The 22065-nt window shown below is 44.7% G+C and overlaps 1 protein-coding gene and 1 pseudogene across 1 annotated transcript in view; one reads left to right on the forward strand and one right to left on the reverse strand.

Annotated features, from left to right (window-relative positions):
• Positions 1 to 22065, forward strand: part of LOC141082292 (uncharacterized) — a 987535-nt gene that overhangs the window by 245713 nt on the left and 719757 nt on the right. The window lies entirely within an intron of this gene.
• Positions 9721 to 22065, reverse strand: part of LOC141082346 (uncharacterized) — an 86203-nt pseudogene continuing 73858 nt past the window's right edge.

Genomic DNA, 22065 nt, shown 5'->3' on the forward strand with positions numbered 1-22065 from the left:
CTCCCACAAATTTTCTGGTCTTGGAGGGCCGCAGCTGAGACTTTTTCAAATTCGGGATCCATCCCAGAGATCTTAATGTATCTAGAGTCTTTGACACCAGGGCTTCCATGATTGTCTCGGTGGAAGCTACTCTCAGTAGGTCTTCCAGGTAAGGCACTATGCAGGCGCCCTGACTCCGGATGAATGACACTGCTTCTGCCATTACCTTGGAGAAAACTCTTGGCCCTGAGGAGATGCCAAACGGAAGGATGTTGAACTGATAGTGCTCCACCTGATGACTCCCCTGTACCGCAAACCTGAGGTATTTTCTGTGTCTCGGGAGGATTGGGATATGAAAATAGGCATCCTTTAAGTAGATGGTCGACACAGGGAATTGTGGCCTGATCAGAGGGATGGCTGATCTTACGGATTCCATCTTGAACTTGCGATATTTTATGTCCCGGTTCAATCCCTTCAAATTTATAATATGGGCCTCGCCTGATGGTTTGGTTACCAGAAATAACCGAGAATAATGGCCCCGACCCCACTCCGATTCCAGAACTGGGGAGATCACATTTGATCCCACAAGGTCTCTGAGACCTAACCGCAGCATTGTCTGATCTTTTGGAGTCGGAAGGGAAGTGACTTTTAGACCCTGTGGAGGGGAGGAGATGAACTCTATCAATAGGCCCTCCTTGATGACATTGAGGACCCAATGGGAACTGGTGATGTTTTCCCACTGATGTGCATATCTTGAGAGTCTCCCCCCCCCCGGGTCGGAGTCATTGTTTCTCCGGTTGGGCCTGCTGCTGCTGTGGAACGAGAATATTCTTTCCTCTACCTTTTGCATAGCTCCATCTCCCTGTCTTGCCTTTACCTCTCGCTTGGGAGGTTTGAGACTGTGGGACAAGAAAAAGCAGTTTTTTAAAAGGCTTTTGTTCCGGGAAGGCTTTTCTCTTGTCGGTGGCCTTTTCTAAGATCTCATCTAGGGCCGGTCCGAAGACATACTCCCCCTTAAAGGGTATGGAACATAATCTGGCCTTGGAGGTGATGTCACCACTCCGCATTTTGAGCCAGAGCGCTCTCCTAGCAGAGTTGGATTGCACCAGAGACCTAGCGGCAACTCTAATAGATTCCATGGAGGCATCCGCTAAGAACCCAGTAGCTTTATGAAGGATGGGTAGAGAGTCTAATAACTCACCCCTGGAGGTACCCTGGAATAAATGGGTTTCTAAATACTCAAGCCAAGGGAACAAAGCTCTAGCTACACAGGTGGAGGCGATGTTATCTTTTAAAGTGGACGTAGATGTCTCCCAAGATTTCTTTAGGAGACTCTATTTTTCTGTCCATAGAGAAGAATCCTCAAATGGGAGCACTGTTCTTTCCGCGACTCTTGCCACCTGAACGTCAAATTTGGGAATGTCCCATTTCACAGAATCACCTTCCAGGGGGAATCTATATTTCATCTCTGAAGGGGTCCTGAGGCTCTTTCCTGGCAGTTCCCTCTCCTGCGAAATCATGTCCAGTATGTTGGCATGCACCGGGAACCCTATACGTTTTTCCATTTTTAGCCCACCAAACATTTGATCCTGAATGGACTGCGGCTCTGATTCCTCTTCTAACCTCATGGTGCTGCGTACTGCAGATACCAGCTCCTCAATATAGTCAGAGGAGAAGAGGTATTTTTGGATTTCAGAGGCCCTGGGCGATACAGGTTCCTCCCATCTACCAGAGGACAATGTATAAGACAGGTCAGACTTGGAATCAGAGTCCTCGACCTGTATCTTTCTTTTCTTCCCTGGATAATGGGGTGATGGTGGTGGTGGAGTAAAAGCTGCTAGGGAAGACTGCACCTCTTGTCTGACCAGCGAGCAAATTTTCTCTAAAAGGGATGGCTGCTCTGCTCTAACCACTTTGTCGGTGCAAGACTGGCAGAGATTTTTATCCCATAATGAGGGCAATTTTATGTTACAAATTGGGCACTTTTTACTATTTCCTGCCTGCCTCCCTAAAACAAGAGGGAGAGATACGTCAGGAGAAAAAGGGGCCCCCTAGTTATAACCACCCTCCGGACCCTCTCCCTGCATACACTCACTGTGGGAGGGGCAGCGCTGGGCTCTGCAGATGCAGGGCATGAAGTGCTATCCATGTTGAGGGATTCCAGTCTTACCTCATGTGCGACTTCAGCATGCTTTTTATGCTCAATAGAGCCAGCACCTGCCCCCAGCGTTTTGGTTTCCCCCTCCCCCTCCTTGGTCCGTGTAGCAGCATCAGTAGTGGGCACCATGCGCTGTTGGGCACGGCCATTAGCTGGAAGTCAGTGCTCTCCATCTGGAAGCCGATACAAGAAGTGACGCGTGAGTTCCATTGATGTCACTTCCAGGACATCGCCTGTGGAGGACGAGAATGTCCGGGATCCCTGGCCTGCTTTGACTTCTTGAGGACGTTGGAAGGCCAGAGGGGTCCCGAGGTCACCCAGAAGGGACGACGGGAGCAGCCTAAAGGAGGAGGCGGAACGCGACCACCAGCTGCCCAGCATTTATTATACAGGTAACAAGCCTGTGTCCACGCTACTGCAGTCGCGGGCCACCACAGTGTACAGACCTCTCTCTGCTCCATGGGAAACAGGAAAGACACTGGCAAGTGGGAGGTGGGAGGGCCTTTTAACCTCTCTGTGTTTCCTGTCCTCCATCAGGGAAAAGAGGCAACCTCCGTATACTGTCGTGGAAGGTAACTATAGAAAAGTGAGCTACCTGAAGCCATTCAGGAATACTGGAAAGTATTTTCAGAAGTGGAGTCACAAGCTCTACCACCCCATAGAGATTATGATTGCGCTATTGAGTTCGTCCCAGGTGCTACTCTCCCTAAGAGTCGTTTTTTATTCTGACGATTCCCGAGATGGAGGCCTTAAAGGAATACCTGCAGACTAGTCTTGCTGCAGGTCATATAAGACCCTCTAAGTCCCCTGTGGCCGTGGGATTCTTTTTTGTAAAAAAAAAAAAAAGGATGGGGGTCTTAGGCCGTGTCTAGATTTCAGGGAGATTAATAAGATCACTGTACGCAATCCTTACCCCTTGCTGCTAATTCTGGATTTGTTTAAACAATTAGTTGGAGCCAAGTGGTTCTCTATGATCGATCTCCGTGGGGCATATAATTTGCTGTGGGTAAAAGAAGGCGATGAATGGAAGACAGCCTTTAATACCCTGGAAGGTCATTTTGAGTGTCTAGTAATGAATTTCGGCCTTACAAGTGCTCCAGCTTTCTTTCAAAATTTAATTAACGACTCTGAGGCCGTTGATCGGTAGGAGTGTTATTGTTTATTTGGATGATATTTTGATCTACTCTCCTGATCTGGAGTCGCATTGGCAGAGAGTCTGCGAGCTTCTGCAGATTCTGAGAGAAAACACACTGTTTGCTAAGCTGGAGAAATGTGAGTTTGCAGCACAGAAAATTAGTTTTTTGGTGTACTTTGTTTTCAGTGATGGGTTAGAGATAGACCTGGTGAAGGTTCAGGCGGTATTGGAGTGGCCTAGACCTGAATGCTTGAAGTCAATTCAGAGATTCTTGGGGTTTGCTAATTATTATAGAAAATTCATAAAGAATTTTTCTCTTATCGCAAAACTCATTACTGATCTTACTAAGAAGGGTTCCAGTACTGTCCAATGGTCCCCTGAGGCTGTTAAAGATTTTGAGAATTTCAAGGAGAGGTTTAGCTCTGCTCCTGTTTCGATCCAGACAGATGAGACTAAGCCCTTTCTGGTAGAGGTGGATGCCTCATCAGTAGGAGTGGGGGCTGTTCTGTCACAGGAAGGAGAGGATGGGTTGTATCCCTGTGCGTTCTTTTCTAAGAGGCTGGACAGACATCTGTCTGGGATGATTTAGCAAATCCTGCTTTGAGCAGGGGGTTGGACAAGATGGCCCAGGAGGTCCTTTCCAACTCTACGATTCTATGATTCTAATTTTCAGAGGCGGAGCTCAACTGCGATGTTGTGAATTGAGAATTGCTGGCTATTAAGCTTGTGTTTGGACATTTTTTGGAGGGCACTAGACATTCTATACAAGTCTTTACTAATCATAAGAATCTGATCTGGATGCTGCTAAACAATTGAATGCCCGTCAAGCTAGGTGGGCATTTTTTTTTGCCCGGTTCCATTTCTCTGTGACGTATCCCTGGGACAAAGAATGTTAAAGCTGATGCTTTGTCTCAAAGTTTCTCCCCAGCGGTTAATACTGAAAAGGAGGAATCTATTCTGCAGAGAGGGGTGGTGGTGGCAGCATTAGGTTCTGAGTTGGAAAATAGCATTCTTAAAGCCCAGGATGCAGCACCAACTAACACTCAGTATGGGAAATTATTTGTGCCTAAAGCCCTGAGGAGAGCTTTGTTTACGGAATGTCATGAGTCTCGTTTGGCGGGTGATCTAGGGATTGCCGAGACTAGAAAGTCAATCGGTTGGAGTTTCTGGTGGCCGGGGTGGCTAAGAGAAATTGTCAAGTGGGTATGTCACTGTACCATGTGCGCTAGGCCTAAGGCTTCTCATGCTCCGGCGGCAGGGTTGCTTTGCCCGTTAGAGGTTCCTAGTTCTCCATGGATGCATCTTTCAATGGATTTTATCACCGACCTACCGGTCTCCGAGGGTTTTTCTGTCATCTGAATTGTAGTGATTGGTTTAGTAAGATGTGTCATCTGGTCCCATTCAATAAATTACCCTGTGCTAAGACACTTGCCAGGGCATTTGTGAAAGAGATTGTCAGACCTCCATTGTGTTCCAACGGACAATGTCTCCGATAGGCAACCTCAGTTTGTGGCTTGATTTTGGCCTGCCTTTTGTGACAGACTTAAGGTTCATTTGTCATTTTTGTTGGGTTACCATCCGGAGTCCAATGGACAGACCGAGAGGAAGAACCAGGACGTTGAGCAGTTTTTGAGATGTTTTATAGCAGACAATCAGGAGATATGTTCGGAATATCTACCATTAGCTGAGTTTGCTCTCAATAATCATACGTCTTCTTCGGCTGGGTGTTTTTTTTGTTGTACTGGGAAGCATCCATATTTCAGTCCTTTTTCTAGGATTGGGGCAGCGGTGCCTGAGGAGGAGAGTTTTTCTGGAAATTTGGAAAGGGTTTGGAACAGTGTACGCCATAATTTGAAACCGGCTAATAGGAGGTCTAAGAAATATTTTGAAAAGAGAAGAAGGGAGGCGAGGTTTATTGTTGGGGACATGGTTTGGTTGTCCTCTAGGAACTTGAAGATCCCTTCTAAAAAGTTGGGGCCTAAGTTTGTAGGACCCTTCAAAGTGGTTCAGATTGTCAACTCGGCAGCGGTGAGATTGGACATTCCTTTGTCCTGGAAAATTAATTCAGTTTTTCATGTATCTTTGCTGAAGAAAGTTGACACGCCTGATAAGGTGGCGGTGCCGTCTGCTCCTCCAATTGATGAATACTGCGAGTTTGAGATTTCACACATTCTTGATTCCAGGTGGCACAGAGGAGGGTTACAGTATCTTGTGTCCTGGAAGGCTTTTAGTCCCGAGGACAATTCCTGGGTGAAAGCTGTGGACATCTCAGCCTCAAGGTTAATTAGGGCTTTTCACAGGAGATTTCCAAATAAGGCCCGGCCTAGATGATCCGGGGGATCCTCGTTAAAGGGGAGGTACTGTTAGAATCTGGTTAGTTTGTGACTATCCACCATTTTCTTGTGGTGTTCTGGCTGCTGGTCTTTTTCTCTGGTGCTGGGTTTGTCTTGGGTCAGGTTTTTGTATCACTCTTTATTAACCAGCACCTGCCTCCCAGTCCTTGCTGGACAAGTGTTAATCCACTTGAGTTCTGGCTTGGTGCTTTACTTTGCCTTCTGTGTGTGTAATTTGTGAGGTGCTGGGATCTCGGGTTCTGCTAGTCTTTGTTTCTGTATCCTGTTGGATTCTGCAGCCTTCTCTGTGTTTTCTATTAGGATGTGACCTGTTTTTGTACCCAGTCCTTAGATATTTCAGGGACCCGACTCCCCCTATCTATAGGTCTTTGAGATTAACCTAGGATCGTCGGTGGGTCTATTCGCAAGGAATGGGTTGTCCACTCCAGGTTTCTGCCTAGTCATAGTGCAGGGTCAGTTTTCCCCTTTCTACCCTAGTCCTGTGTTGCAGATCTGTAACACTCACTACGTGTCTGCAACGTGCAGAGCAACATAACCTCGTCGTCTTCATCCTCAGATGACCTACTCAGCTGTGTGCCCCTATGTTCATGCCAACTGGGATGTAACACCTCATCATCATCATCCTCTGTGTTATCACATTCCTTGCCATTGGAGTCACCCTCCTCTTTTTGCCCTGACAGCGCACTATAGTCCACGTAAACCTCATCAGGATCACCTCTCCCCGGGGTTAACGTCAGATGATGAGGGTCAGGATGCTGTTTGGACCCTACTTCATCCTGCTCCGGATCCAAGCTAAAATTTTGGGCATCGGTGCAGATTTCCTCCTTTTGACTCTGCAAAGCTTTTGAGTACACTTCTAATGAGAATATGGGGGGGATCTTGTTATCAGAATTATTGGGGGTTTTGAGGAGCCGCATCAGTAGGAATATTGCCCACATCTATGAATGAAGCAATTATTGTCCGGGAGAAAACCCTGAATCTCCAGACTCCCTGCAGATAATACAATATTAGCCAAACTACTACTTAAATAAAATGATAGTGGAAGTGATCCATGATGACAAACAGGATTTATGCCAAACAGATCTACGGCATCAGCATTACACGGTGATATCTTAATATACAGATGAGTAATAATGAGGCTGGAAATAGACCAATAACTTCCCTGATGCTATGAAAGCTTCTGAGCGCGTCAAGTGGAATTATTTATGGAAAGTAATGGGCAAAATGGGATTTGGCCATAAGTTTATAAATTGGATCAATGTTCTCTATGGGTCAGCGTCCGCTAGATTGAGAGTAAATGGCTGATTGTCGGGGCCATGTGAATTGGACAGGGGTACACGACAGGGGCGCCTGCTCTCATCTCCCCTATTTGCATTAGCAATGAGCCGCTGACATGTAATCTGAGAGATTCCAAGGACTTCATTGGTTTTATGTGTAATAACATCATAGACAAGATGAGTCTGTGTGCCGATGCCGCTGCTGTATGTGGGTGATATAGAGTCATCTGCTGGCCCAATAATGACATATAAAAGAGTTTCGTCTGATTTCAGGAATAAACATCAATTGGGATAAGTCATCTATAGTAAGACTGACCCTCTCCCACATATGGTAACAATTGTACCAGCTCGGACACAAGTGGTGGAACAGATTAAATGTCTCGGTGTGGTGGTCTGGTCTAACTTTACAGACTATACAGCATTAAACATTAACCTCTTACTTGAGAGACTTAGATCCAAAATAAATGTGAGGTATAAATTGCCTGTCTGTAATAGGTCGGGGGGAATCTCATTAAAGTGATTTTGAGGCCACAATTGTTGTATTTGCTTCCCAGTTCTCCATGTTGAATCTCTCCTCCCATATTCCAAAAGGTGCAGTCATTGTTCAGAGAACTGATATGGTGCAAGCGAAATGCAAGGATAAAACTGGCATCACTTCAAAGGGACAAAACTGGGGGAGGTATGGAGATTCCAGATCCATGGATCTATTTTACAGCTTTACAGATGGAACATTTTCATGGGTGGGGAAAAAAAAAAGAATATGGGCAAGAATGGTAGTCATGTCCTTCAGGAACAAAAATGGGTGTCACTCATATATGTGCTGTAGGTGGGCACTAAGTACACAGATATAAAGACCAACCTTAGCAATAATGTACAAGGTGTGGGACAGGGGAAGAGATTGTTGGGGATAAGGGAATACTCTCATGTTACCCCATTATGGCAAAATCAGTGACTGGTGGAGTTAACTGGTTTCGGAGGTTGGGAATCAAGGGGATTTCAGACTTTAGATCGGTTAGTAGAAAATGGAATGCTAAAAAGCTTTAACAAACTACTACAAGAGTTTGGATTGCCTCACGGCCACTTCTTTCGATATCTACAACTTAGGCATGCATATCTAACTCAGCTTAGCACTGCGGCACCGGATATACGGAAAAAAATATTTACTGGACTCAATAGTGGCTGCAAAATATATGACCGGCTTAATTTTAAACATCTATCAGCAATTCTTACACTTTCACATGGGGGACCATCCCCTGACTGCTACATTAATAGGAAGCAGATGTGAGGCTGATTACGGAAGTTTTGAATCCACAATTGATATCTCTATTTCACAAGCATTGTATCAAGCTCGCAAACTTGTTGCACAACATTGGCTAGACGCTCAACCACCGACAGATAATAAATAAGCAAAACCATATTTGGTTGGAAATTTGACAACATCTGGGGATCCTGATTGAATGTCCAGGCCTACCATCTGGAGAACTCCTGAAAGATAACAGATGGCAATTTCAGGCTTCAGGAACACTTGTAGTATCATCAGTCTAGGTTAAATGATATAAGTAGGGCCAGTACACAAGCAAATTAATTATGATAATTGAATGGCAGATATTCTAATGTAATACACATCATAAAAAAATAATAATATGAATACAGATTTCTCTAGAGTGTTAATTTGGCGAAAATTTTGCAATTTTCCAACTTTGAATTTTTATGCCCTTAAATCACAGAGATACGGCACACAAAAAACTTAATAAGTAACATTTCCCACATGTTTACTTTACATCAGCATAATTTTGGAACCCAAAATTTTTTTTGCTAGGAAGTTATAAGGGTTAAAAGTTGACCAGCGATTTCTCATGACATCATTTTTTTTTTAGGGACCACATCACATTTGAAGTCACTTTGAGCGGTCAGTATGAAAGAAAATACCCAAAAGTGACACCATTCTAAAAACTGCACCCCTGACAGTACTCAAAACCACATTCAAGGAGTTTATTAACTCTTCAGGTGCTTCACAGGAATTTTTTGAATGTTTAAAAAAAAAAACTTTTTTAGAGAAAAAAAATATTTCCGGTCCAATTTTTATTTTACCAAGGGTAGCAGGAGAAATTGGACTGCAAAAGGAATTGAGCATTTTGTCCTGAGTATGCTATACCCCATTTGTGAGGGTAAACCACTGTTTGGGTGCATGGCAGAGCTCGGAAGGGAAGGAGCGCCGTTTGACTTTTTCATCACAAAATTGTCTAGAATTGAAATCGGACGCCATGTCACGTTTGGAGAGACCCTGATGTGTTTAAACAGTGGAAACTCCCCACAAGTGACCCCATTTTGGAAACTAAACTCCCCAAGGAACTTATCTAGAAGTTTATAATGCCGAGGCGTGAAAATTAAAAAATCTTTTTCACAAAAATGCTATTTTTGCCCCCAATTTTTTATTTTCCCAAGGGTAACAGGAGAAATTGGACCCCAAAAGGTGTGCAATTTGTCCTGAGTAGGCTGATACCCCATATGTGGGGGAAAAGCACTGTTTGGGCACATGGCAGAGCTCGGAAAGAGCACCGATTGACTTTTTCAACACAGAATTGGCTGGAATGGAGATCAGATGCCATGTCACATTTGGAGAGCCCCTGATGTGCCTAAACAGTAGAAACCCCCCCAATTCTAACTCGAACCCTAACCCCAACACACCCCTAACCCTAATGGAAAAGTAGAAATAAATACTTTTTTTAATGTTATTATTTTTCCCCTAAGTAAGGGGGTGATAAAGGGGGATTTGATTTACTATTTATAGCTGGTTTTCATGTTTGGCAGCTGTCACATGCTAAAAGACACTTTTTATTGTAAAATACTTTTTGCATCACCATATTTTGAGAGCTATAATTTTTCCATATTTCGACCCACAGAGTCGTGTGAGGTCTTATATATTTCCATCACAGTCCCGCAAAAAATATGTATATATATGTATTTCATGTAGATCTCACTTGCATGTATACTCCTATATATGCATATCTGATATATACTATAATCAATTGATTAGAATGACCTAATAACCCCATAAACCAGACAAGTGCAAACCAGACAGCTCCTTGGTACATTCCAGACTCTAAAAAACAGGAACCAACACCAGATGGCCCAAGCTGATGTCTCGATTTTTGCTGATTAGCAGGAAAAGGCGACAGCTACTCATAAATTGCTAAATCAGCCATTTTGTTATGCCTTGACCAGAATCCTCCATATACTCAAACAGCCAATAACATTGAAGCTTGACAATATGGGAATTAACTAACCACCCCCTTCTATATGCAATTATAAAACCATGTATGTACAATAAACCATGAGTATTGATGGAATGTTATTCTGTCACTTTGGTGTACAGTCTCATTCTTGATTCTTGAGCGCTCAAAAATACTCAGTCTAATTGGGAACGGCCGCAGCACACACAGGGATAGATTTATCCTAACCAAATTTCCATAACAGGATGAGTTGACGTTTTCATTGGTACCATTTTTGGGCACGTGACATTTTTTTATCACTCTTTATTCCGATTTTTGGGACACAGAGTGAACAAAAACCAGCATTTCATGAATTTCTTTTTCGGGGGGGCGTTTATACCGTTCCACGTGTGGTAAAATTGATAAAGCAGTTTTATTCTTCGGGTCAGTACGATTACAGCGATACCTCATTTATTTTTTATGTTTTGGCGCTTTTGTACAATAAAAACAATTTTATTTAAAAAAAATTTTTGCATCGCTTTATTCTGCGAGCTACAACTTTTTAATTTTTTCACTGATGACGCTGTATGGCAGCTCGTTTTTTGCGGGACAAGATGACGTTTTCAGCGGTACCATGTTTAATTATATCCATCTTTTTGATCGCGTGTTATTGCACTTTTTGATCGGCCGTATGATGATTAAGTATCATTTTTGCCTTGTTTTTTCTTTTGGAAGGGGTTCTCTAAAGGGGTTAACTAGTGGGACAGTTTTATATAGGGCGGGTCGTTACGGACAAGGCGATACTAAATATGTGTACTTTTATTGTTTTTTTTTATTTACCAAAAAAAGAATTAGGGAATATTTTTTCTTTTCTTTTATTTAGGAATTTTTAAAAAATAATTTTTAAGGTTTTTTTTTTTTTTTTTTACATTATTATATTGTCCCAGTGTGGGACAATACTGTATAGTGTCAGATCGCTGATCTGACACTTTGCAGTGCACTTTGTCAGATCAGCAATCTGACAGGCACTGCAGGAGGATTTCTCAGTGCCTGCTCTCAGCAGGCACTTAGAAAGCCACCTCCCTGCAGGACCCCGAAGGCCCCCCGTGGCCATTTTGGATCTGGGGGCCTGCAGGAAGCAGGAACGAGCACATCTCGTTGTTCCAAGGGGCTCAGGGAAGCACGCAGGGATTCTTCCCTATGCCCCGGTATACTGCGATCATGTTTGATCGCAGTGTGCCAGGGGTTAATGTGCCGGGGTGTTCCGTGACCGCTCCTGGCACATAGTGCCGGGTGTCAGCTGTGATAATCAGCTGACACCCGGTCGCGATCAGCTGCACTCCCCCCCCGTGAGCGCAGGTGACCGCAATAACGTACTATCCCATCCACGGTCATACGGGCCCGGGTCACGTGGACGGGATAGTACGTCAAATGTCAGAAAGGGGTTAAGAAAATATCATTTCCATTTAAAATATTTTTCACATTAAGAACATGAAAAAGGCTTCTCTCCTGTGTGGGTTCTCTGGTGGCGATCAAGATGCGCTTTCCGGGTAAAACATTTCCTACATTCTGAACATGAAAAAGGCTTCTCCCCTGTGTGAGTTCTGTGGTGCATAACAAGATTACTTTTCCAGTTAAAACATTTTCCACATTCTGAACAGGAAAAAGGCTTCTCCCCTGAGTGAGTTCTCTGGTGGTGCTCAAAATGCGCTTTCCGGGTAAAACATTTCCCACATTCAGAACATGAAAAAGGCTTCTCCCCTGTATGGGTTCTCTGGTGTCTATCAAGATCCTGCTTCCAGTTAAAACATTTTCCACATTCTGAACATGAAAAAGGGGTCTCCCCTGTGTGGGTTCTCTGGTGTATAACAAGATTCCTTTTGTGTCTAAAACATTTCCCACATTCTGAACATGAAAAAGGCTTCTCCCCTGTGTGGGTTCTCTGGTGTCTATCAAGACGCTGTTTCCAGTTAAAACATTTCCCACACTTTGAACAGGAAAAAGGCTTCTCACCTGTGTGGGTTCTCTGGTGGTGATCAAGATGCGCTTTCAAGGTAAAACATTTCCCACATTTGGAGCAAGAAAAAGGCTTCTCCCCTGTGTGAGTTCTGTGGTGTATAACAAGATTCCTTTTCCAGTTAAAACATTTCCCACATTCTGAACAGGAAAAAGGCTTCTCCCCTGTGTGAGTTCTCTGGTGTATAACAAAATCTGATTTCTGGTTAAAACATTTCCCACACTTGGAACAAGAAAATCTGCTCTCTGCTGTTTGAATTGTTTGATGTTTAAGAAAAGACTTTTCAAGGGGAAAGCTATTTCCATATTCCGAAGGTGAAAACCGCTTCTTTGATTTAGGAGCAGTTTGTTTTTTAATGCTTATTTTGTGATTTTCATTTTCCTTAGTAGTCAGTAATGAATCAGAAGATGGGACCTGTTTCATAGGATCAGATGACAGATCTTTGCTGTGAATGGATGATGGTATATCTGGAGTAATAGCAATCACTTCAATTGTATCCTGTGTGATGTCAAGATCATCTGATTTAAAAATTGAAGATGTCAGCGTTCCCTCTGATCTTCTGGTACAGTCATCTGCTAAGAATAAAACCAATTATTATTTTTCAATTAAATATCCTCAAACTTAATATTTTTGAACATTTCTACTTAACTTGCCAATTTTTAATGACAGTTTATGTAAAAAATTTGAATTATTCACCAGAATGACAGTATCACAGTCTAATAGAAAGCCTCATAATATGAACCAGTAGTGTGTGGTGTTCAACTGTTTGTTCATTCTGCTTCCCAAATATGGAATAAAGAGTCACCAATGCTATGTAGACAAAAATATCAATAAAAAGTTCTACTCATCTCACAAAAAACAAGTCCCCACTCAGATCCATCATCCGTCAATGGAAAAACAGGAGGTTCCCACACTATTAGTGGCTCAAAGGTTCTTGAAAAGCAACATGGTTTCCATAAGCCAATTCAGCAATATCCGCTCTCCCAAAGTCAAATTTCCCCCTCGCTGCTGATCCTTGTAGTGCGCCCAAACCACATTTAGCATCCATGTATTTGGCAATACTATAGAAAGAACACTCTTAATTTACGATGTGTGTCTCCTGGAGCACAATCTGGGCACTGTGTTGGGTAATAAATGGTATATTTTCAATTTTTACTCTCCAACATTCACTGCGCGTTATTTACCGGAAATTGGCTGTGGAGTCAAAATTGTGACTACTTCTATAGATTAAATCACTGAGGGTTATACTGTCCAAAATGGAGTCACTTTATGGGGATTTCTACTGCTCGATTTTTCTGACATTTTGACATATTAGGGCTTCTACAAAAGCTGTGTCCCATCTTCTCTGGGATCTGCTCCTATGATATCTGCTTATTCAGTCTGCAGGCGGCGCTGGTAGTGGAGGAGACATCAGATCCTGAAGCTCTGGGTGGTGCAGGCTCTCTCCAGCCACTAAGATTAAGGTGCCTACGACCTGTGGTACCATTCATTCTGGCAGTTAGGGTGTGTACGCTGTCCAGCTGGAGTAATCTGCTCCCTACTTCAGCCAATTGGAAAGTACCACACCCTACTAAAGTTCGGAGCATATTGTTGGAAGCTGCGAGATACAGGCTTGTTCTCCTCTGGTTCAGTCCTGGGTACTCAGCACCCGCCTTGTGTATTGGTTTCCTGTTGTGATCCTGGCCTGTTTACTGACGACTCTTGCATCTTCTCATTTTGTATTTTCTCTGCCCTCCCGGTTGTGGCCAGACTACCCGACTATTCCTCTAATCTCATACTACAGGAAAGCAAGTATCAACGTGGCCCAAGCCTAGGGGTCTGTGTGTAAGTCCAGATGGAGAGGGGTTAAAGAAGATCATGGATGATGGGCAAAACCGTGACTATAGACAATAACACTTCTTCTGAAATAATCAAGCTGAACAGTCTGTTTAACCCCTTAAGGACCAAGCCATTTTGTAGGTTAATGACCAGGCCTTAATTTTGAAATTGGACCACTGTCCCTTCATGTGCTTATTACTTTGGAATGCTTCAACGGATCCCGCTGAGTCTGAGAATGTTTTTTTCGTGACATATTGTACTTTGTGGTAGTGGTAACATTTCTTTGATATGACTTGTGTTTATTTATGAAAAAAATGGAAATATGGCGAAAATTTTTAAAAGTTTGCAATTTTCAAATTTGTTATTTTTATGCCCTTAAATCAGAGATACTGTAGGACACAAAAAAAAATTAATAAGTAACATTTCCCACATGTCTACTTTACATCAGCACAATTTTGTAAACAAATTTTTTTTTTGTTAGGAAGTTATAAGGGTTAAAGTTGACCAGCGATTTCTCATTCTTCCAACAAAATTTACAAAACCATTTCTTTAGGGACCACCTCACATTTGAAGCCACTTTGAGGGGTCTATATGGCAGAAAATACCCCAAAGTGACACCATGCTAAAAACTGCATCCCTCAAGGTGCTCAAAACCACATTCAAGAAGTTTATTAACCCTTTAGGTACTTCACAAGAATTGAAGCAATGTGGAAGGAAAAAAAATTTTCTTTGGATACAATTCTTTTTTATTTTGTCAAGGGTTTCAGGAGAAAATGAACTACAAGATTTGTTGTGCAATTTCTCCTGAGTACGCCGATACCCCATGTGTGGAGGAAGACCAATCTTTAGGTGCACGGCAGAGCTCGGAAGGGAAGCAGCACCATTTGAGATTTTGAATGTCAAATTGGCCGGAATTGAGATCGGACACCATGTCGCATTTGGAGAGCCCCTGATGTACCTAAACAGTGGAAACCCTCACATGTGACACCATTTTGGAAACTAGACCCCCCAAGGAACTTATCTAAATGTGTGGGGAGCACTTTGAACCCCCAAGTGCGTCACAGAAATTTATAACAGAGCTGTGAAAATAAAAAAAAATCATTTTTTTCCACAAAAATGATCTGTTTGCCCCCCAATTTTTTATTTTCACAAGGGTAACAGGAGAAATTGGACCCCAAAAGTTATTGTGCAATTAGTCCTGAGTACGCTGACACCCCATATGTGGGGGGAACCAATGTGATCGCCTTACTGCGATCCTTGGGAGGCAGAATGAGCAAATCCATAAAAGGTGAAGAATTGGTGTTATTTTTTACTCCGTTCCTCGTACGGTACTAGTGATATGGCGACTTTATTCCTCGGGTCGGTGCGATTACAGCGATATCAGATTTATAACCTTTTTCATGTTTAGCTTCTCTCACACACTAAAAGACGCTTTTTTTATGGAAGAATTTTTTGTAAGAAGTTTTTGCATCGCCGTATTTTGAGAGCTATGATTTTTCCATATTTTGGCCGACAGAGTCGTGTGCAAGCTTGATTTTTGCGGTACGAGCTGACGTTTTTATTGGTACCATTTTTGGTCACATAACAGTTTTTGATCGCTTTATATTCTGATTTTTGTGGAGGCACAATGAACAAAAAACAGAAATTCAGGAATTGTTTTATTTTTTTTTTCCATCGTTCTGCGTGTGGTAAAATTGATAAGGCAGCTTTATTCTTCAGATAACTACGATTACAGCGACACCTCATTTCTATCCTTTTTTTATGTTTTCGCGTTTTTTTTTTACACAATAAAAACTATTATAGAAAAAATAATTATTTTTGCATCGCTTTATTCTGCGAGCTATAACTTTTTGATTTTTTCGCTGATGACTCTGTGTGGTGGCTCGTTTTTTTATAGATGGGATGTTTACGAACGCGGCGATACCAAACATGTATATTTTTTTTATTTTATTTTTTTACATAAAAATGTGTATTCATTATGAGATTCTTTTAATTTTTTTTTTAATTTTTACGTAGTCCCTTTATGGGACTTTCACTTTTGATTGATGGTATAATACATTGCAATGCTCCAGCATTGAAAGTTGCTGAGACTGTGCTGTGAGCTGTGAGCATGGTCTCAGCGGCTTTCTGTAGCTGGATGACCTGGAGATTGTCATGACAACCCCCAGGGGCATCATGGCACAGATCGGGCCCCCCGATTACATCGCGGGCATGCCGATCTGAGGGAGAGGGAGCCCCCGACCCTCTGCCTCCCCCCTGAACGCTGCGATTGCGCTCGATCGCAGCAGTCAGGTACTTAACAGCCAGGGGTGGTGCGGACGCCGCTCCTGGCTGTCATTGCAGGATGCTCATCCACCGCAGCGCTGAGCTCCTGAACTGATCAGGCAGGAGATGCTGAAATTTCAGCATCTCCTGCCCGATCGCTGCTGTGTTTGGTCAGTCAGATTGACTGACCAATCACAGCACTCTTGGTGCAGGGACCGACTGCAAGGGTCCCTGCACCCCTTGCCGTGCCTGTCAGCTGTCTGACAGCTGGCGCCACTGAAAATGTCACTGCGTGTTTACACACAGTGACAGTTCAAATGCATGACGTGCACAGTCCGTCATGGTGCGGGAAGTTACACCCGGCCATGATGGACTGTGCACATCCATGGATGTTAATGGGTTAAGTATAAAAAATGAGTAATTAATAGTAAAACCTCTTCGGGGTAATTAGAGTATGGGTCTCAGTGGCTCTTGGCAATATAAAGTATCGTAAAGGGCAACATTTTCTATCACATAAGTTTCAACAAGAAATATACTTTAACATAGAACTATTTATAAGAGAGCAGAGCTGACGGGTGACGAATTTAGATCTTAGGCATTTGGAAGAGGTGATGGAGACCCTTCATTAAGGAATGCCACGGAGTTACAGACTCAGATAACTGAGGCAGGGCGATCCCACCACAATTACACTATCATACCGGTAAAAAAAGACATAGAATAAAAAAAGATCATACACCCCCGACAACAACAAACGAGGGGAGAACACTAAACTGGAGCTGCACTCATTTATGGTGGACCATTGGAGCCACTATGAGTCCTGACCAGAAGAGTAGAGAAAGTATTAGTGCCCCCATTTCAGGAGAGATTGTGCAGTAATCTGAATTCCTGAGGATGGAAAACATAATGGAATTCATGACGCTTAGTAAATCTATGAAACCAGGGCTGGAGCCAACACATCTCCTGCAGGCGTGAATAAATAAACACTGCTCAAAAAAATAAAGGAAACACTTAAACAACAGAATATAACTCCAAGTAAATCAAACTTCTGTGAAATCAAACTGTCAATAAAGGAGTGGTTCTGCAGGTGGGGGACCACTGATCACATCTCAGTACCACATCTCAGTACCACATCACAGTACCAATGCTTTCTGGCTGATGTTTTGGTTAATTTTGAATGTTGGTTTTGCTTTTACACTCATGGTAGCACGAGATGGACTCTACAACCTACACAAGTGGCTCAGGTACTGCAGGCTCATCCAGGATGGCACATCAATGCGAGCTGTGGCAAGATTTGCTGTGTCTGTCAGTGTAGTGTCCAGAGGCTGGAGGAGCTACCAGGAGACAGGCCAGTACACCAGGAGACATGGAGGGGGTTGTAGGAGGGCAACAACTCAGCAGCAGGACTGCTACCTCTGCCTTTGTGCAAGGAGGAACAGGAGTACTGCCAGAGCCCTGCAAAATGACCTCCAGCAGGCCACAAATGTCCATGTGTCTGCAGTTAGAAACTGACTCCATGAGGATGGTCTGAGTGCCCGACATCCACAGATCACGAGCAAACCGTCTTGCCACAGCTCACATTGATGTGCCATCCTGGATGAGCTGCACTACCTGTGCCACATGAGAGAAAGCATTAGTACTGAGAAGTGGTCTGTGGTCCCCACCTGCAGAACCACTCCTCTATTGAGGGTGTCTTGATAATTGCCAATAATTTCCATCTGTTGTCTATTCCATTTACACAACAGCATGTGAAATTGATTGTCAACCAGTGTTGCTTCCTAAGTGGACAGTTTGATTTCACAGAAGCTTGCTTTAATTGGAGTTATATTCTGTTGATTAAGTGTTCCCTATATTTTTTGAGCAGTGCATATTACAGCCCTCAGCCACGCACAGCTTAGAGATCTATCATGGCACAGGTGGAATATTTGTCCTGTAGATTATCACAATCCTCCTTGAAGTTAGTTGGTTTTAATACAAATTGAAAAGTCAGGATAAAGGGAAACTCTGCTGTTATTGGACAGAAATTCACACTTGGCCTCACTGCACATTTACTGTTGTCGCTCATAAAAGGGAAGTTTGGCCAGAAAGACTGGACCTGGTCTTGTAGGGACCATGAGACATTCAGCAGCACAGAAGGGAGAGAAGAGTCATCCGATAAGATCTCAGGGATCTAGGAAGACAACAGCATCATTACCCTCCCCTTTATCTTACAGGCCCGGCATAAGATTTTTCTTCAAGTGAGTTTCTAACCTGTCAGCACATTCTACGTACGCTGTCATTTGGCTTTATAGTTTACAGATCTGGGCAGGTAACGGTCAGCGTCTCCTAATCCCAGGGGGTAGGTGGATCCTCCTGGCCGTAAGTTCTATAGAAAAGGGCTTTCAATGCCCAAAGTCATTTGAACAGTTTTGGGTGGAGGAGAATGTTGTGGTCTAGAGGCAAAATGGTGATCATGGTAATACGGCCGGACTACACCACCGATAAAGCAGCCACAGGCGGTGACTGAGAGGAATCTGTGACTTCTCTGCATTCAGTGGTTACTACTCACCTGGGTAGTCATATGTGGGAATCTCCTCTTTACACCACTCATCACCCCTCACATCTGTCTCTGTAGTATTAATATGGGTCAGATCTTCACCCTGAAACAAATATTGTAAAAGTCACAGACAGATGGAGAAGTCCCATCTATGATCAGCTCTAATCCTGCCATCTCCACCGTTCTCATTACACAAGTATAAAACATATAATACTGGTGGATAAAACAAGACTGAGCACAAGACCTTCACAGCCGTCTACACATCATAGGGGAGATCTCCTGACACCTTCTCTCCATCTACCTGATGATCCTGAGGAGCACTGGGATCTTCTTGGTTACAGTCCTGTGGAAGAAGAGGACGGGGACATCTCTCTGGTGTTGTCCTCTTACTGGATAGATCTGGAGGAAACACATACAGGGACTGAATTCATTCTCTACATACAGATAATTATAGGCCGTGTGTATTTAGTCCTGTCTATTACCTGGTGATGTGAGGGGCTGGGGAACCTCCATTATGACGTCCTTGTACAGATCTCTGTGTCCTTCTAAATACTCCCACTCCTCCATGGAGAAATAGACAGCGACATCCTGACACCTTATAGGAACCTGACACACACAATGATACCGTCATCCCCCGATCCCTTCATAGTGTTACTGTATAATGTCCCAGCATTCCCAGCAGTGTCACCTCTCCAGTCAGCAGCTCTATCATCTTGTAGATGAGTTCTAGGATCTTCTGGTCATTGATGTCCTCATGGATCAGTGGGTGAGGTGGAGGCCCCGTGATTGGGCTCAGGGGTCTTCCACATCCCTCAGACACAGGGTCCTGACAGCGATCACTAGAGGTCTTCTTCACCACTGTGTAATCCTGGTTATGGAGAGACACATTAATAAATCTCACTACAGACATTTCCAGAGTCCTCACCTCTCCAGTTCTGTCCATCTGTTATTCCCATAGATAAGAATGATGTAATGTGACGTCATCAGAATCTCTCACCTCTCCAGTGAGACGGAAGAGGATCTCTAGGGTGAGGTGTAACATCCTCTCCGCCATCTTGTCTCTGTCCATATCCATCCTTGATGGGGAAATCAGGAAAATTCTCTTCTGTAGAAGATCTTCACTGAGAGGATCCGATATTGTAGAGACCTGAATGAGAAGAAGATGATCCGATGTAACATCATAAGAATCCTGTGTAATAATACAATTACTGGAGATAATAAGGGAAACATATGAGGAGATTTATTATCTTACAGGGTTTAGTTTTCTTCCCTGACATCTACTAATAAAACCTATATATTTAGGCCCCAGACAACAAGCAGTTTCCTCCTCGGAGTCGGCAGCTGAACACGTTCCTCATAGACTCATCAGCGTCACCATCAATTCCCATCAGAGTGAAGGAACATCGCTCCTCTATTCAGCTCTATGGATCCAGGATGAAATCCACTGCGGCCCCTGCAAGAAAAGAGCGAAGTCTGGTGAGACCCCCGAGGCCGGAGATTTCTACAGCTGCTCTGTGCGCACAGGACCTGTGATGAGGTCACAGGAGGGGAGGAGTCAGGGGTCACATGATCAGGGCCTCAGTGTGTGCAGGACTCTGCTGTGCTGGTTGTCATGGTGCCGGATGAGGGGAAGTTTCTGTGTGGGGTCAGGAGGGGTTTACAGGGTGGATGTAGCAGAGCCGTGTGTGTACGAGGTGTACGGAGCGGAGCCGTGTGTGTACGAGGTGTATGGAGCGGAGCCGTGTGTGTACGAGGTGTACGGAGCGGAGCCGTGTGTGTACGAGGTGTACGGACCGGAGCTGTGTGTGTACGAGGTGTACGGAGCGGAGCCGTGTGTACGAGGTGTACGGAGCGGAGCCGTGTGTGTACGAGGTGTACGGAGCGGAGCCGTGTGTGTACGAGGTGTATGGAGTGGAGCTGTGTGTGTACGAGGTGTACGGAGCGGAGCCGTGTGTGTATGAGGTGTATGGAGTGGAGCCGTGTGTGTACGAGGTGTATGGAGTGGAGCCGTGTGTGTACGAGGTGTACGGAGTGGAGCTGTGTGTGTACGAGGTGTACGGAGCGGAGCCGTGTGTGTACGAGGTGTACGGAGCGGAGCCGTGTGTGTACGAGGTGTATGGAGTGGAGCCGTGTGTGTACGAGGTGTATGGAGTGGAGCCGTGTGTGTACGAGGTGTACGGAGCGGAGCCGTGTGTGTATGAGGTGTATGGAGTGGAGCCGTGTGTGTACGAGGTGTATGGAGTGGAGCCGTGTGTGTACGAGGTGTATGGAGCGGAGCCGTGTGTGTACGAGGTGTATGGAGTGGAGCCGTGTGTGTACGAGGTGTACGGAGCGGAGCCGTGTGTGTATGAGGTGTATGGAGCGGAGCCGTGTGTGTACGAGGTGTACGGAGCGGAGCCGTGTGTGTATGAGGTGTATGGAGTGGAGCCGTGTGTGTACGAGGTGTATGGAGTGGAGCCGTGTGTGTACGAGGTGTACGGAGCGGAGCCGTGTGTGTATGAGGTGTATGGAGTGGAGCCGTGTGTGTACGAGGTGTATGGAGTGGAGCCGTGTGTGTACGAGGTGTACGGAGTGGAGCTGTGTGTGTACGAGGTGTACGGAGCGGAGCCGTGTGTGTACGAGGTGTACGGAGCGGAGCCGTGTGTGTACGAGGTGTACGGAGCGGAGCCGTGTGTGTACGAGGTGTATGGAGTGGAGCCGTGTGTGTACGAGGTGTATGGAGTGGAGCCGTGTGTGTACGAGGTGTACGGAGCGGAGCCGTGTGTGTATGAGGTGTATGGAGTGGAGCTGTGTGTGTACGAGGTGTACGGAGCGGAGCCGTGTGTGAACGAGGTGTACGGAGCGGAGCCGTGTGTGTACGAGGTGTATGGAGTGGAGCCGTGTGTGTACGAGGTGTATGGAGTGGAGCCGTGTGTGTACGAGGTGTACGGAGCGGAGCCGTGTGTGTATGAGGTGTATGGAGTGGAGCTGTGTGTGTACGAGGTGTACGGAGCGGAGCCGTGTGTGTATGAGGTGTATGGAGTGGAGCCGTGTGTGTACGAGGTGTATGGAGTGGAGCCGTGTGTGTACGAGGTGTATGGAGTGGAGCTGTGTGTGTACGAGGTGTACGGAGCGGAGCCGTGTGTGTACGAGGTGTATGGAGTGGAGCCGTGTGTGTACGAGGTGTATGGAGTGGAGCCGTGTGTGTACGAGGTGTACGGAGCGGAGCCGTGTGTGTATGAGGTGTACGGAGCAGAGCCGTGTGTGTACGAGGTGTACGGAGCGGAGCCGTGTGTGTACGAGGTGTATGGAGCGGAGCCGTGTGTGTACGAGGTGTA

This window comes from Dendrobates tinctorius, unplaced genomic scaffold, assembly GCF_039654945.1.
Source record: "Dendrobates tinctorius isolate UK_male_01 unplaced genomic scaffold, ASM3965494v1 ptg000017l, whole genome shotgun sequence".
Lineage (NCBI taxonomy): Eukaryota > Metazoa > Chordata > Amphibia > Anura > Dendrobatidae > Dendrobates > Dendrobates tinctorius.